The sequence below is a fragment of the Motacilla alba genome, chromosome 4 (genome assembly GCF_015832195.1).
Source record: "Motacilla alba alba isolate MOTALB_02 chromosome 4, Motacilla_alba_V1.0_pri, whole genome shotgun sequence".
Classification (NCBI taxonomy): Eukaryota; Metazoa; Chordata; class Aves; order Passeriformes; family Motacillidae; genus Motacilla; species Motacilla alba.
In genome coordinates, this window is record NC_052019.1 from 19,758,511 (window position 1) to 19,770,949 (window position 12,439).

General features: G+C 35.3%; 1 long non-coding RNA gene across 1 annotated transcript in view; it reads right to left on the reverse strand.

The window, feature by feature from the left end:
• Positions 1-4,732: 4,732 nt before the first annotated feature.
• LOC119700214 overlaps positions 4,733-12,439 on the reverse strand; it is a 181,001-nt gene continuing 173,294 nt past the window's right edge. The window contains exon 7 of the long non-coding RNA XR_005256707.1: positions 4,733-5,003. This is a non-coding gene — a long non-coding RNA (uncharacterized LOC119700214). The remainder of the gene's footprint in view (positions 5,004-12,439) is intronic.

Sequence of the window (12,439 nt, forward strand, 5' to 3'; positions counted from 1 at the left end):
TATGTGTACTTAGAAGTATATATGATCAGACATTATACTTGCTTATGATGGAGATTTTTGGAGTAGGCAATCAAGTTTTAACTATTCTTCATAACACTGGAAATACCATTAAAGGTGAAAGTCCTTCTTTCAGTTATCCCTTGTGTGGTCTTAGACATATGTTCTTATATTCTAGCTGTCTACACAGTGGAAAGCTTTATTTTATTGACCCACATTTGGTCATCATACTTCAAAGTCTTCAATCCTTTTATACGGTGAGAAATGCCTTTACACACTATGGCCAAAAAAAAAAAAAACCACAAAAAAAAAAAAACCAAAAAAAACCAAAAAATAAAACAAACCCAAAAAAAACCCAAAAAAACCACCAAAACAAGGAAAGTTAACAGAATAAAAAGTAGAATCACTGAAATCACTGAAGCTTAACTTCATGGAGAATGCCATAGAAAATGGGTTTGTTCTGACTTTCCATCAGGAACAATTAATTTACCAGACCTACTGTTAATCTGCAAGGAGACGACAGGAATAGTGTAACTAAGTTGCACTGGAACAGTTTCAAAAATTATATTCAGTCTAATAACAGGGAACAAATTATTCAAATTATTTTTTTCCTTCCTCAAATGAGAAGCTAAAAGGTATGGGCATGTTAAAAGAACAGAGGAGATAGATCCGGGACATGGAACAAAGATTATTTAAGAGCTTATTAATGGGTGAAACTGATTTTATTGTGTTGTTTAATTCAAAATGTGTGAAAAAGAATTACATATGTATTTTTTCCAGATTAACTGCACCAGTAAATCATATTAGAAGTTTGAAGACAGGCAAATAAAACTAGTGCTGAATGAATTGGAGGCTTGTCTAAGACATTGAATGCAAGCTATTTTATTATCTTCCTGTTATATGGTCTTCTGATATGTCTGACTGATATGTCTTCAGATTGGAGAAAAGGAAGCAAAATAATTGTCTACTTTACTTTTAGAAGGGCTGCTATGATATGTTTTGTCTTTATTTCCAGTCATGCTTCCCGGTTTTCAGGTTCATGAAATGCCTGCATATCACAACTTTGAAAGAATAAGTGGTAAAAAAGAGCTTCCATCCAAGGTACAGGTAACTCCACGATGTCCTCTTCTACTTGAATGGTGAAACAACCAGCATAACTCACTCTTTCAGTGGTTATTTAAAATGGTTACCTATTTTTTGACTATATAGAAAGACCCTGCACCCTGCAATTCTAAAAATAAAAACAAACAAACAGAAGAACAATGTCAACCACTAATGTGATTCTGATATCTGATTTTTCTCTAGACTCTTCATTGTCTGGAAACAGTATATATGAAATACTGTATTAGAGAGTAACAAGGTTTACACAGAAAAATACTTAGTGTCCTTGAACCAACTGATTTCATTTCTGGAAGTTAGGTCATATAAGAGAGAATTTTAGATGATCTATTGATAATAAGCAAAATAAACAACATATTCTAGCTTTTCTGACCCAGAACACAGCATCTCATACCTTATTTTCTGGTACGGCCGTGAAGAAAACAAATAGAAGCCCTTTTCAGCTGGGCAGACTCTAATCAAGCAAACTGCTGAATCTGATACACATCTGCTTATTTTCTGTTATTTTTCACAAGAATCTAGAGATTTCACTTGTTTCCAGACATTTATGTACCTGCCTGAATTTGGAATCCAAGCTAAAAAAGCAATGGTCAGATTTGACTGACTAGTTTTTTTGCTCTTTTTTGTGTGTATGGGATTTTTTACTCAATTTCACAAAGTTAATAAAGATTTTTAAAGATCACTGTTATGCATCAGAGTTAAAACCAATTAGCCTGTAGTGGAACATTCACAAACAGATGAAATTAATATCGAGGTTCAGGTATTGTTAGAGTTTATGTTTGACCTTAATCACAGCTTATTGTCTATTATAGAACAATTTATTTTCAGTTTGTATGTCTGGTGCTCTCTTTTTAAAATATTTACTGGGTAAGAAACATGATTTTGCGATTTAAAGGGCTAGAAATGCTTTATGGGCTGTTCAGTCACAGTCTCAGTAAATGTCACTATTTCTACAATGGGAACTCCTGTTAAAGAGAAAGCTAGAGATTTTCTCAGATATTTTCCCCTCATATTGACGAAATCATAATATTTAGTTTACATTAGCAGGTAATTCTCTAATCAGTAAGTAATATCTATGTATTTAGACAATGAACAAAAACATTACTGACCAAGACAGTAAATTAAATCCAGCATTGCTTAGCATTAATTTTCAATGCTGATGAAGTTGATTCAAAGGAACTGCCTCCAATCACAAATTAAAGCTCCATTTCTTATTGGTTTTGGATCCCAACTCCACTGAGATGGCCTACATTCCCAGAAACTGTGAGGGCATGGATCTGAGATGAAAATTACCACAGATATAAGATAATAAGTCATCAGGATTTGGCCATCTATGGCTAGGTGAAGGTAAATTACTCACCTAATTTATAGTTAGGTATTTAAAAACCCATTAAAGTTCACCTGTTCTAAAGGTGCCAAGACATTTTTTCTGTCTTTGAACTGTGGGTATCAAAAATGATTAAACAATTTAAACATTGCAATCTCATTTCAGTAGGAATTAACTGTCTAGTTTTCTTGGTGAATCTGTTTTGGCAATATTTCACAAATAAATTCAGTTCCATTGGAAAAAGCCTTTTAATGTAACCTGCAGATTATAAGGATATTACCATGATGCAGTTAATAGAAAGTCTTATTCAAAAGTCTAAAATTTTCACAAGATCTAATGCACAGAATGTGATATATAAAGAGGTGCTAGGTCAGACATAATTCAGTGAGCTGAATGTGACATGTGTTGCCTATCACATGATACTCCTAGTGTCTTGACATGCCTGTATTTTCATAATAATTACTTTTTTTTTTTTTTGGTCACATTTTGAAATTTCTACTGAGTTCTGAGTTTAAAATTTTAAAAAAATCGAATTAAACTTGATATATTCAAAACCCACTGCAAATTGTTAAATAATGAACATGCCTCTACCTTGATAATACACCTATAAATATGTGATGGAATCCAAAGTTTTTTTTACCTGCATCTCAAAAAAAAAGAACAAAAGGTTCTAGCCAGAAGAGAAGAGGATTTAGAAGAGAAAAATACAATGTCATCATACTCATCCAGCTGGTTAAAGGCTAGGAAAAGATTAATAGTTATAGTACAAATTAAAATGTGAATATAATAATGTAGTTTTATTCTAATTTCATCGTAATTGAAAAGGTGTAATGGGAGAGATGGATGTGGTTCGAAGTGTTCACGTAATAAAGTACCTCAAACTGTGAACACATGGGTAATTAAAAGGAAACTAATCTCATCCAAAATAGTATTGGGCATTGGTTAATCAAATGATAATGTTCATCTTGCTATCCAAGAAAGCAATTTTCTATTCCAGAGATTTTGTAGTTTTATAATGCATCATGTTATGTTTGTTGCCATGGCCTTTAATTGAGAAAAGCATAATTCAAAGGATTGAATTTAATGTAATTGAAATTATATTTAGATTTTGTACTTGGATTTCCTAGAAAATGTCATGTTTTTGCATTTGCTATTGTGCTATTTGCTCATTGTATTTATAATTTACCATTGTACACATTATAAAACTTCTGTTAAATTTATGTAGCAGCATATGTGAACGTTTTTCATGGTTAATCCTTGTAAAACCAGTTTCTCATATTGTAATACTTTTAGCATATAGCAATAAAGAAGGAAGAAGAAAATTACACAAAGTATTTCTTTTTCATTTGAGCAATCCCCAGGGCCAGGTATCATTCATCAGAAAAGTAATGAAAATTGGGCTGAATCTAGGAAGATAACCTATCCCTTCATTTGCAAATGAAATTGTCAATAAGCCTAGTCTGCATCACTCACAATGATGTCAGACCACAAAGCCTGGTGTGAAGACTCCTTGAGCATTGCTTTACAAATAAATGTATTAAAAAAATAGGAGGGAGTCCTATTGAAGAAAGAGAGGCAAGAGCTACTGAACTTATCTCCATAATCTTCCTAAGTTAGTTTCAGAAGTCCCTTATGACTGCTGCATTTGTTTTATACAAGATCAGAGGATGAATTTTATCCTTTGCTCTCTGCGTATAAGCCGCCATATGTATACTAACATATACGTTCTGTCCAATACATATAATGGAATAGGAAAAAAAACCAAAACAAAACAAAAAAATCCCCTAAAAAACAGCTTCATTTCTCAGCCGTACTTCTAATCATACTATGATTTTCAGACAACAAATTATGGAGCTAAGTGAAAAAAATTTATGGGAAACTTTTTATGGAGTTCTTTCCAGCTGTTTCCAGATTCATCAATGCTTAATCCACCTGTCAGTAGGAGTGTATGACTTGCCAACTGTTGTGCTATAGTATTTCACATTAAAATTATCTTTAATTTTCCAGGATGATGGAAGATACAGTTGTCTTAGTGGTGGTTCCATATAATTTCCAGTTGTAACAATTTTTATTGAGCATAAAGTGAATTGAAGGAAGGCAGCATAATTGGTAGTCACAGAGATGAAAGAAAAATCTTATCAAATGGATAGTCTGCAGTAGTATCTAGGTAAGATTCACATTCAGAATGAAATAAAATCCACTGCTGTAAACTGTTTAGATTTTTAATTTTGCTTTATTCAAAGCCATTTTCACACAGTAATTTGATTTGTTTGACATTAATCAGAAACTGCAAATACAAATAATGAACACGGTTCTTGCTAATAGGTAGGCAGATGGATCTTCTCCATAAATATTTCAAGAGAGAAGTCAATCCATAATATTATTGATTGAACATGAAATAAAAAGTGTCTATTTTTTGCTTGCTGAATGCACAAGAAATGATCTTCTGCTAATAGGAACTGCATATCCAGCAAGAAACAAATTATGTTCATGTGATCTCTTGCTGTGATGACTTCAGATCTCACAAGCTAAGTAGTGTATCAGGCCAAATCTGAATCTTCTGTAAAGGAAAAAGAAAGATGAAGAGTCAGCTTCAGGTACATATGTTAGTAGTTCAGAAATTGAATTTTTTCCCCCTGGTAAGCTGTGAACATGAATTCCCTCATGGTTCAATGGGTCATTCTGCAGCTGGAAATAGTGTGTTGAAAGTCTTGCTATAATACTTGTGTAAAAGCCCATTAAAGTTTTAAAGGAAAGTAGTTGTTTTTGTCTGTGGTGTTAGACAAATTTCTCACCAAGAAAATACTTTTTCATTCATTAGCTTTTTTTCTGAAAACCGCCTCATAGGTGTTCAAAGATATGTCAGGCAGAAAAAAAAAAAAAAAAAAAAAAGAAATATCTGTATCACAGAATAATTCACTTATCATCTAGCCAAGCATCCTTTTAATCATGAAGTCAACACTGAAGTGATGGGATTAGTCCAGCTGGGTTTTGATAACCATCAAGAATGGAGACTGTGAAGTTTATCTGGATGACCTGCTCCAATGCTTAATTATACTTGGAATGAATAAACTTCTCTTTGTAACTTCTTCAGCCATAACCAGACAATTTATAACCATTTCTTGTGGTTTAATCCCAGTAAATAAGTACCATGCAGCTGCTCACTCACTCTTTCTCCAATGGGATTGAGGAGAGAATCAGAAGGGTAAAACAGGGAAACTCATTGGTGTAGATAAAAACAGTTAATAGGGAGAGCAAAAGCAGTGCATGCAAACAAAACAAAACAAGAAATTAATTTATCATTTCCATGGGCAGGCAGGTGTTCAGCCATCCCTGGAAGAGCAGAGGTCCTTCACATATAACAGTGATTTGGGAAGACAAATGACATCTCTCCAAATGTCTCCCCCTTCTTCAAATACAGAGCATGATGTCACCTGGTCTGGAATATCCTTTCAGCCAGTTTGGGTCACCTGTCCTGGCTATGTCTCCTCCCAGCCTTCTAAACACTCCCAAATTCCTTGCCAGCATGGCAGTGCAAAAACCAAAGACCTTGGATCTGTGTAAGAGCTGCCCAGAAATAAGAAAAGAATCACTGTATTATCAAGCCTGTGTTCAGAACAAATCCAAAGCACAACTCCATGCCAAATACTGTGAAGACTCTACCTTAGCCAAAACCATCACACCAGTCTCTCTTTTCCGTGTGATGCACTTCTATAAAGGACCTGGCTCACTTCTCTGTTTAGGCTTTAAGGGGCTTGCTCAGCTTGCTTCTCCAGGATCAACAACACAATCTCCTCACAGGCTTCAATTCCTGACTATTCTGGTGGCTCATTGCTGAATCTGCTGAAGTCTGTAGATGTTTTTCAGGCAAGGCCAAATCATGGGTGTTGTATTCTAGGTGCAATGTAATGAGTACCAAATATAGGGTAATAACCTTTCCAAAATCCAGTGGCTGCACTTCTGTTAGTATTGTCTGTATGCTTTGAGTCTTCAGTATTCATTTCTACTGGCTGAATTCCTGCAGTAATGTGGAAATGCCTTTTCAAAACTTGCAAAAAATTATTGATTTAATCTGGAACTTAGTATGTATGATCTTTGTAATGATGTTTGTTGACACTGGCCAGATTCTGGGCAACAACCAAAGATGCTCACTCATTCCCGTCCAACAAACTAGACAGAAGAGAGCAAACTTGATGAAGGGTTATAAGCTGAGATGGGGACCAGGACAGAGATCACTCATCAAATATGATCACGGGCAAAACAGGCTCAACATAGAGATATGCATTGAATTTATTACACTAAAAAAATCAAAGCAGGATAATGAGAAAATAAAACCTTATATACTCCTTACCCCCCTCCTTCTTTCCAGCTCTATCTCCTACTCCAGTGGTGCAAGGAAACAAGGAATGGGAGCTGCAGTCAGTTCATCACCTATGGCTTCTCCCACTGCTCAGGGTGAGGAGTCATTCCCCTGCTCCACTGTGGGGTTCCTTCCACAGGAGGCAGGTCTCCAAGAGCTCCAGTGTGAGTTCACCTCACAAGCAACAGTCGTCTCCAAACTGCTGCAGCATGAGTCACTCTTCCAAAGGGTACAGTCTTGGACATGCTCTTCCAGTGTGGGTCCATCACGAGGTCCTGCCAGGAAACCTGTTCCAGCATGGGTTTCCTGTGGGTTCACAGATCTCTCAAGGCATCCACCCACTCCAGCATGGGGTTCCTCCACAGCTTGTGGGTGGATCTCTGCATTCCTGTCTTCCTCCATGGGCTGCAAGGGCACAGCTCCCTCACCATGGTCTGCACCATGGCCTGCAGGGGAATCTCAGCTCCAATGTTGGAAGTACCTCCTGCCCCTCCGTCTCCACTGACTCTGATTTCTGGAGAGTTGCTCCTCTCACATGTTCTCACTTCGCTCTTCTCTGATCACAATTACAACTGTGCAAGAACTTTTTTTATTTCTTCTTAAATATGTATCACAGAGGTGTTAACCACTGTTGCTAATTGGCCCAGCCTTGGCCCAACAGCACATCCATTTTTGGTGTCCCAAGGGATTGGCTCAGCCAACATGGGGGAAGCTTCTGGTGGAGTGTCACAGAAGCCACTCCTGTAGCCCCCAGATACCAAAACCAGGCCATGCAAAACCAATACAAAAGAGAAAGTTAATTTTACACGTATTTATATTTTTGCAGGATTTCCTCTCATTCTCTATATACAGGGCATACATCTGTTTACTCCATGGTCATGACATCTCAGTTTTGCTTTAAGCACTGCTTATATATCCTCTTTTCCCTTACATGCAATCATTAGAAATTAAGAACTATTCTTTTGGGCCTATACTTCCCCATCAGCTTGGACCAGGTCTGTCCATACACTAACAGTTTCTAACAGATCATACATTCCCATCAGCTGGACTACATGGTTATTGTAAGAAATAAATTAACTGGAAAGATATTAACTCTGCAATCCTAATAACACACAAGTGGGTCATGAAAAATCTACAGTTTCACATGAAATTTATAAAAAGCACTCCTTTTTCCTTTGGTTCTGCAGAAATCAGGAATAAATCAGATTGTAGTTCCCAAGAATACTGCAGTCAAAAGATGAACAGGAATCAGATGGATGGAAATGAGGGTGAATACCAGGAAAGACTGGAGCAGCGGCAGGGAAGCTGATTCCTCCTTCTCCCAGTAGTGTCAATTTGTGAAATTAACTTTGCTGTCTCATGAACCTTCATAATCAAAATGGGGTAAGAATCTGCTTTTAGTGGAAATACAAGAAAGAAATTTGCTGTCATGAATTTTCTCTTCATCCTTCTAATTAACATCAATTGAACTGGAGGGTAGGCAGAAAGACAGAATCTCTGATAATGTGATGGGCCCACCTAGACACAAAGAAATTCCCAGATTTTTTTGCTGAAGAGATCTTGAGCTCATCAGCTCAATATCCAGGACTGGGGTCGTCAAGGACTATAGCCAAGTGCACTGTCATGTAAAATGCCAGCTCTTGGTATTGAATACCTAAAGTTAGGGTGATTGCTGAGGAGATGAGTGTTGAGAACTGACTGGTTTGTGTGTCTAGTGTCAGGCATCAGTCACATATGAGAACTAGCCATTAACATAAACAGTAAATTAACTGGTTTGAAACTGGCTTGATTTGTCAGTCTTCTAAACAAGGAGCACCCTCTGTTTCCCAGACACACTTGTAAACACCTGTGTTCTGTTGCAACTCACTTTTCATCCTGATTTCAGTGTGTAGTGAATGAAATAATGCATGAAAATTAGAAATGCTTTGAATATTACTTCAAAATATTCAAAAAGTGAGCAGTTCTGCTGCTTTAGAAGGTACATAGGACAATTTAAATGGTGATGACAGTGGCTAGGTATAATCAAATAACAAAATCTCCTTTCACAGACTTATGTAAGAATCAGACTGTTCTTCGTCTGTCTTTCTGAATCTATGACCCTAGCTTGGAGTACAAAATCTGATCTTCTAGAGTCTGTTAATCAAGAGTTTTGACTGGGAAGAAAAAAAAAATTGCAAGAACTGGAAACTAAAAAACCCTGAAAACTACAAAAGACTCTTGGTCCTTGCAAAAGCTAAAAAATGCTGCTTTTGCAGTTGCTGCAGATTCTACCTTCTTGGGAGCCGTGAAGTGATCTTGAGCCTCACAGATAGCTCTTCTATCAGCAATTATAGAACAAAGTGCTATGAGTGCTAAGAGAAGTTTGTTAATTTCATTTTGCAAAATGCTTTTACTAGTTCTGCTGTATCAGCTTCTCCTTAGTTCCACTGATTGTGTTGAAAGAAGTATTTTTCCCTACCCCAGAAGTATCACAAGGAAAATCTGAACAATTTTACAAAGCATCCTTAAGTTACAAGAAGAAAGGAAACTGGGAGAAATTGGTGGAAAAAATATTGAAGAGAAACTGAAATAAAGAAAAGAGCAACATGGAATTGTGCACTGAATGGTATGAAAGAGAAATACAACAGCAAATAATTTTTAATTCTATGCACATAACTGTGTTTTTTAAAGGAAATAAGAAAAAAAGTATTTGGAAGCACAAAGACAACACTGTTTTGTCTAAAGCAGCATTTCATTGTCAGTAAAAAAATTGAATAGAAAATTCACTAGATTAGATTTAAATTTCATATGCTGTATTTTTAAATCCCCACAAGTTTTGGAAGTAAGCTTTGATATTTTACAAACACCTAGTACTTCCCTGCAAAAAATGTAATTGTTTTAGAACAAATTGCTTGACTGGGATTATAAACACAGCAGATGTTTCTTGACTTTCCCTTTTTTTAGTGAACACAGCAATAGAGTCCAATTTTGGAGTCATTGTAGATAACAATGCAATCAAGATAATGAAGTACAGAATTAGTTTAAAAATCAATCTATATTAAAAACTGTTCCTTTAATTCTGAAAGAGACACAGTGCTGTTGAAATGTAACACTTGGAGCTAAGATTCTTTTAAAAAAATGAAAAAATAAAATGCAAACAATAATTTTATAGAAGAGCTTTTTTAGAAATGTTGATTTTTCTCTAAATATACCTTTAAAATATCATCACTTATTACCCATTCAAATGAATGGACAGTGTGGGCAGAAATAGTACTGGATTAAATGAATACTCATAATTAGCTTTAACACTTAGGGCCATATTTGTTGATAGATGGGAGTCAGCTTTGGTTTTGGTGTCACACAGAGCTCCTCTGGAAATCTGGCTGTAAATTTATTACTCTAATTCAAACCCCAAATGTGTTACTGTGATCCTGTGACACAAAAATATGTTACTGTGAATTTCCAGCAAATTAGTGATGTGAAAACTCTGTTATTTTGATATAACATTATACTTAATCTCATAGAGTTGAAACTTTCCTGTTAGCAGCCAAAATGGTGCTATGGAAGAGAGGTGTCCTGTGTCCAAAGCAGTGACTGTTTTCAGTACTGCTGAGCAGGGCTTGCACAGAGCCAAGGCCCTTTCTGCCTCACACCAACCCAGCGACGAGGGGGTCAAGGTCACACAAGAAGTTGGGAGAGACACAGCTGGGACATCTGACCTCAACTGACTGAAGAGACTCCATGTATTTTAGGTAATACTTCTCATGGGCAAAGAGACTTTAAACAGCTTGTTCTCTCTTTTACCCTGCCTCATTAAAAAAAGCCAAAAAACCAAAAAAACACAAAAAACAAAAAACAAAACAACAACAAAAAAAAAACCACACCAAGAAACAAAAAAACAAAAAAAACCAAAAAAAAACCACCAACAACAAAAAAAATAAAACCCAAACCAAACTAAACCAAAAAAAACCACGAAGGACCTGGATAGCAGGATATGAAGATTTGGAGGAAAAAGCTACTTACCTGCCAATGTCCAGAAAGAGTCTTATCTTTCTCTGTGTATGGTTCACAACGAGTAAAATACGACTTCATTCAGATGAAGAAGCCAAATAATACCCACTCAAATTAGTGTGGATGAATTTCAAGATTCCAGACTGACCAAGTGAATCTTAAAACATTCCCCTATATTAGCTAACCTATGTGTTTTGCTGGCACAATCAATGACCATGTTCAGTGTATTACTGAACAAAATTTAGAAAATCTGAAAGTGAACATAATTTAGAAAATCTGCAAACAATCAACATAATTTAGAAAATACAACCTGGTAGTATTTTTCTTCTTATAATGAATGTGTCCTGGATTATATTCAAAATTGAATTTTTTTTACTTAATATGTTTTTAATATTTCAAAATCAAGTCGAATTCCAGAATTTCCATTTACTATTTAGTATCCTAAAAAGTTTTGAGATTTCAGCTTGGATGTTTCTTCTTATGATTTAGTATTAGTATTAGCATTAGTATTAGTAATTACTTTAGGCATTTGGGCTCTTTCAGACACACCCTGTAAATTTTTATGCAAATTCCTGACTTGTTTTAAATTTCAAAAGTAACTTTCACTGAAGTCTCAACTAACAAGAATTAAACAACTTTCCTGTTAGAATTAAATAACTTTCCTGTTATGAAATATCCCATGATATTTTGATATTTGATATTTGTCTTTGCCCCCTCAAGCTTCCTGTCTTAAGTAGCTCTATTTGTACTAAAAGGTGAAATTTATTTTTGTTTGCTTTAATCCACTGTGACAAGAATTGTGGGGAGTAAATATTTTTTTCTGATTGGTTGTTGGACTACATAAAGGATATCACTTCCTGCTCACAGAATATTTCCAATAAGTACACTTCTTGAAAAGCATGACCATCTAACTTGATACTAATATTCTACTTGGTGGCACAGAGGTGTTGATAAGACATAATGAACAAGAAATCTCTTTCTCCTCTTTGGTGTGTATCCTTTATTATCATGATTTAAAAAGGAATGCCAAGAGGCTACCTTATCAAAAGAATTTAGAATTTTTTAAGAAAGCAAAAATTAGATTAAAAAATAGCAATCTAATACTGTATTTTAAAACTGAAAAATATTCTTGAATTTTTAAAGTAATTTGCTTAAAGCATGCCCTGAGCATTGCAAACTTATTTCATATGAATATTCTAACTAATCTGCATCAGCAAAAAATAAATTAATTAAATGGCAAATTTTCCAAACATTAGAAATATATTGACACATTCAGAGGATTCATAGGATTCATAGGACGAATCTATTAAGTTAAAGAGAGTTCTCCAAAATATCTTTTGCAAGTTTTGTAGCTCTTACATACTGAGTACACTTATGCATAACAATCTGTGGGGGTGAAGAGTTTATGGCACAATCTTTTCTCTAGAACCATCCTCAGCTCTCACATTTGCTTGCTTTCTCTCACACTAAAAAAAAACCCAAAAACCAACAAACTGACATGGCTCATAGGATGGCCCTACACTTTGTTTATCCTGATAAATTAATCCTAATAAAGGGTTAGAAAGTATACTCAGATTTAAGTGGGAACAAGTGATGTAAACTACACATGAAATCTCACTCCATAGTATCTGGAGTCATTTAAGCTT